The following is a 6,000-nucleotide window of genomic DNA, read 5'->3' as shown; positions in this document are numbered from 1 at the left end:
CTACACATCTAACTCCGATGAGTTAGACTGTACGTCTAATTCCGTGCATTCATTAGACTACACGTCTAACTCCGATGAGTTAGACTGTACGTCTAATTCTATGCATTAGACTTACGTCTAATTCCGTGTATCTATTAGACCACCCGTCTAATTACACGTCTAACTCCGATGAGTTAGACTGTACGTCTAATTTTATGCATTGAAAGCCAAAATCGGTCTAATGACCCTTATTAGATCCAAATTTTTTGACATATTGTTTCAATACACCTGTATCAAAACTCATAATTTATTTCATCATCAAAATCTCATTGGTTAAATTATTTCAACACTTAGTCAAAATAATTTGACCCAACAATTTCCCCTTTTTGATGAAGAAATTGCAAACCTGCATACATATATCAAAACATCCATTCATCATATAAATAAACAAAAACCTTGTTCACTTACATCATTCATCCAAAACCAATATTCGAAAAACCATCAAAGAGAATTGTTTAGTAGAGTTAAATAAAGTACAGGAAGAGAGATCATTGTTCTTCCCTTTTAACTCGAGGATCGGTTGGACTCATTTCTTGACCAGGAAGCATGTTGAAGAAGGGAGGATAGCCGCGATCACCACGACCGCTTGCATTTGATCTTCCACCGCGTTCACCACCACTGGCACGTCCACCTTGATCAACATTGGATAGAGTACTCCGGCCACCACCACTTCGACCTCCATGCTCATCACTACTTCGACCTCCATCTCTTTTGGTTGGCCTAGGATTGTCATCGGTGCTTGGAGCTCGCCTGGATCTTGTGTCGGTTGACACACCATCGTTTCTTCTACTTGACACGCCTTGAGCAGGTCGAGATTGAGCACCTTAAGCATTGGCCATTGCATTCTCCTTTGCTTGAAACTTCCTAACAATGGAGTCAGCAAATTCCTGACATTCATTATCATTCTTGCTCAAACACCCCTGAATTTCCACCATCTAATTCTTCACCAGACTGAATTCTTCCAAGGTTTCCTTGTGGCGTTCATCATTGAATTGCCTTTCAATATCAAATAATTCGGTTTGACGATTGACAAGTTGCTTTTCAAACTTTGAAAAGTTTACATTTGCGATATGAGTCTCATATGTGTTTTTCTTCAAAGTGTTATCCAACTCAGTGAGAACCGTGAAAATCTTGTTAAAGCTCTCTCTTTCTTCTTCCTTTGAGATCATGGCGTGAGACATGGTCTAAAGGGATGTGCGTAGTTAGACGAGGACATCTAACTACTTTAGACGATGTCTAAAGGGATGTGTAGTTAGACTATGTCGTGTAACTCCTTTAGATGCTTTCTAAAGGAATTGGTAATTAGACGAGGATATTTAACTCCTTTAGATGCTATCTAAAGAAAAATGTTTGATACCTTACTTTAGCAGTTGTCTGAAAGAAGCATCCGTCTAACCACGATCACTTAGCTGTCTGCTCCACTTCTTTCAACAATGTGATGAGCCAGCTAATTCCATCAACTAAATGATTTCCACGTACTCGGATATCTTTCAATCTCCTTTCCATTATAGTACAAGATCAAAGGATATCCGACGCACTATCTATTCTGTACGGCCACGATCCAAACTCTTAGAGTTTGTTGTACTCTCGTACAATAGGAGGCCATCCAACGGACACATGCCACGTGTCTACAAAGAATATTCGACTTTTGGTGTACTTCAACCATAAATAGAAGCTAAAGGACAATGGTCGAACGGTCCGAAAAAATTCACTACTAAACAACTTCTTATCATACACGAGAATCTCTTACAATTTGTCTAGTTGTGAGTACATTGTAATTGAATACTACCTTTTTGTGAGAAACCTTAGTGTTGTAAGTTGAATAGAGGTTGTTCTGTTTAACAGAGAGTTAGCTAGATCAGTGAGTTGTATCTAATTCAAAGTCTTTAGTGGATATCCTTCCGGTTGTGTAAGAAGGGGTGACGTAGAAGTTTATCTCCGAACATCCATAAAATTCCTTGTGTTCCTTAATTTATGTCATCTATATTCGATTGTCTAAAGCTTCAAATCCAACATACAGTTCCACACTTGAATCTGTTTCAAGAGTTTAGAAGACTTGAGAAGAATAGAAACAGATATTAATCCCTCATAGGATTATTATCGAAGAGTTTATCGTAAGTTGTTCACAATAGTCAGACTCTAGTCTCTATTATTAACACCAATCCCATCAAATGGTATTAGAGCCTCGTTTTCTATTCTCAAGCACCAACAAGAATCTGAATCATGTCTATGGCTGCCACAACCAAAGTTCCCATGTTCTCAAAGGAAAACTATGACGTGTGGAAGGCAAGAGTCTACGCTCATCTAGCTTGTTGGGTCAAATTATTTTGACTAAATGTCAAAGTAGTTTGACTATTGGAATTTTGATGATGAATGTATAGTTAAAACTCAATATATGCGTCTAATTGTTTTTGGTGCAGGTGTCTCAAAAACAGGTTATATTAGACTTGGTCTTAATGAAATTAATTAGACCGATTTGACATTAGATGCACAAAGTTAGACGTGCAGTCTAACTAGTAAAGTTAGATGAGCAGTCTAACTAGTGAGAGTTAGACGTGCAGTCTAACTCCTTCAGATTAGTCTGAAGTGATGTATAGTTAGACGTGCAGTCTAACTAATGGAAGTTAGACGTGTAGTCTAACTCTTTCAGATTAGTCTGAAGTGAATTGTAATTAGATGTAAAGTCTAATCTCATTAGACCAGGTGGTCTAATGGATGATGCTATTAGATGGGGGCGTCTAATTTCATTAGACGAGGTCGTCTAAATGAAATACATCTAATGTTAGGCTTAAGCAATTGCTTGAAGCTAGCACTCGTCAACCCACGATCAACTTGTACGCTACTCCTGCTCCAATTTCATGTGAAGATCAGTACAATAGCCAGTTGCAACCAACTGATTAATGCCACGTAAGCAAATATTCTTCCCACTACTTGTTTTTGCAGGAATATCCTTGAAGAATATTTGGCGCACTACCAGATTGGTGGTACGGTCACGATCTTAGTGCTCAGAGTCTGATGTGTACTATGGAGGCGTTCCAATGGAAACTCGCCACGTGTCATTATGAAGATTCGACCGTTAGTACCTTCTCCTATTTAAAGATCCTCAAGGACAACGGAAGAATCATCGATCTATCAATACTCAGATTATTCTATCTTAAGCATACAAATTGAGTGAGCTGATCTCTTGCTTTTACAGAGTTTTCAATCAAGAAAGAGTTAGAATCAAAGCATTGTATTAGCTGAGTGATATTCTTCATATTGAAAGTTGAACAGAGTCTGTTCTGTTCAACAGAGAGCTAGTCGTGCGATTGTATTTGATTCGTTGAAAGTTTAGTGAATCCTTCCGGTGGTTAAAAGAAGGGGTGACGTAGGTGAGTTAACTCTGAACATCCATAAACAAACTTCTGCGTTGTTTCTTTCTCATCTTTTCATTCTTGGTTTTTAGCTTTAAACCCAAGCAAAAATTTATGCACTTGAATCGTTCAAGAGTTTACAAGAGTTTGTGCAGAATAGAAAGTGATTTAAATCCTTAACAGGATTTCTATCAAATTATTTGTCCTAAGTCATTATCAATCGTCAGACCCCCGTCTCTATTGACTACGCCGATCCTATCATAGCTGCCATAGATGATGATATGTGGTTTATCATCACCAAAGGGCTGATAAAGATTAAGAAGGATAGATCTGAATGGTCTAGTAAAGACAAGAGGAAGAACAACCTCAACAACTTGGCCAAAGATATTCTCTACAAAACCTTGGATGACAACATGTTCAAGTACATCATATCATGCAACTCTGCCAAATAAATCTGGGAGAGGTTGACTCAACTCTGTGAAGGCAACGAGAAAATCAAATAGAACAAACTCATGGTTGCCACACAACAGTTTGATAATATTAAGATGCGTCCTGGAGAGACGATGTCTGAATTCGATGGGAGATTCCGCAAGATTATCACCACTCTTTCTACCTTGGGCAAAACTTACAGCAATAGAGATGTTTCAATCAAAGTCATGTGTGCTCTGCCTAGGGAGTGAGATATCAAGATGATGGCGATGAGGGAGTCCAAATATCTCAACAAGATTGAGCTTTTTGACTTGCTAGCCGATCTGAAGGCCTATGAGTTTGAGATAAACTCTAGGAATGAAGATGAGGTTTCCACATCAGTTATTGTAACCAAGGCATTGGTGACTGCTGATGAGTTACCTGTTTCCACTAATGTGAAGACTGATGCAAAGTAGATTAGCAGCGACACCATGACTCTTTTCGTGAAGAAATTCGGCAAATTCATGAAGAAAAGCAACTCTAACTCAATCTCTTCAAATAATAACAATGATGATTATAATAACTACAAGGCTAAATTAAAGTGTTTTAACTGTGATAAACTAGGATACTTCAAATCAGAGTGCAAGAAGCTAAAGAGAGACTAGAAGAAAAAGGCCAGAAAGAAAGAGTCGAAGGCTCTAATGAAGGCCGATAGCAAAGCCAAGAGGGACCAATGCGGCTCATATGAGGATGTCACTTGTTTCATGGTAAAAGAAGAAGAAATATTTGAGGTATTTTACTTTTCCTCTGAAGAATTTACAAGAGATGAACTAATTGCTGCACTTAATGACATTGTCATTAAGTATAGGAAGTTGTCAGATTCTTGCAATAAAATGAGACTGAAATATGAAACTGATAACTCTCCTTCATCTCAAATTTCCGAACCAAAAGTTTTTGAGAACAAAATGCCCGAGCTCTCATTTGAGAATGATAAACTCGAGGAATAGTTTCAAACACTGTTTTCTAAAAACCTACGGTTGACATATATGGTCAGTTCTTTGACAAGGTCTGGAGATGCAGTCATACAACAAATAAGTGCGCTGAGGCCTTCTAGATTCAAATCCGGTTTAGGATTTGACAATGTTATTCTAGACCAATCATCTAAGAAGTTAAACCCGATGGAAGCCAAGCTGAAAACTATAAGCTTTGTTAGGGGTAGTTTAACTGATAAAGGGACTGATCTAAGTTGTGAGGACTTAACCTTAAAGGATGAGATTATTTATGTCAAGCCAATTGTAAGCTGGCTGAAACCTAGAAAAGAAGTAGCCAATTAGTCTGGCAAAACAAAACCTAACAATAAGTCAAGGAGTTTTAATCAAAAACCATCCATCTAAGTTTAATAAATCAGCTGCTAACAGGAAGAAGTTTTCTAAGCCTAAGTCATATGCATTAATCACAACACAACATGAGAAATCCATCAGGATAACTCAAATATGGATTCCTAAGGGACTGATTGAACGAGGACCCAAGTGAATGTGGGTACCAAAAAGTTGTAAATATGTATTTGTGTAGGTACAACAAATAAGCTGCTTAGAGGAATTTATATGGTATCTGGACAATGGATGTTCTAGACATATGACTGGAGATAGACAACTTCTGACCAAAGTATCTAATTGTTTAGGGCCTAAGATCAAGTTTGGTGACAATAGTAAGGGTAAGACCATGGAGAAGGGTAAGATTATCCATGTAATCTAACCATTAATAACGTGCTACTTGTTGAAAACTTGTGTTACAACTTGACTAGTATTAGCCAATTGTGTGATAATGGATTTACTGTTGATTTTAAAACACATGCAATTCTGCTTAAGGATCAGCAGGGTAACACTCTTCTGACCGAAAGCAGTGTAGGAAATTATTACAAAATGAACTAGAAAAATAAGATATTTAATCCCGTATATATGATAGCCCAAAATTATCAAAACTGGCTATGGCATAAGAGATTAAATCATCTTAGGTTTAAAACCATTAATTACATTTGTTTGCATGACTTAGTTTTTGGTTTACCTAATATGAAGTTTTCAAAGGACAAGGTCTTTCCTGATTGCCAGTTAGGCAAGTAGAGCAAATCAATGTTCAAAAGTAAAGGGAAATCTCAGTCCAACCGTTGCTTGGAAGTTTTACATATGGACCTATTCGGTCC

This window comes from Impatiens glandulifera, chromosome 1, assembly GCF_907164915.1.
Source record: "Impatiens glandulifera chromosome 1, dImpGla2.1, whole genome shotgun sequence".
In the NCBI taxonomy this organism is placed as follows: domain Eukaryota; kingdom Viridiplantae; phylum Streptophyta; class Magnoliopsida; order Ericales; family Balsaminaceae; genus Impatiens; species Impatiens glandulifera.
This window is presented reverse-complemented; position numbering follows the sequence as displayed.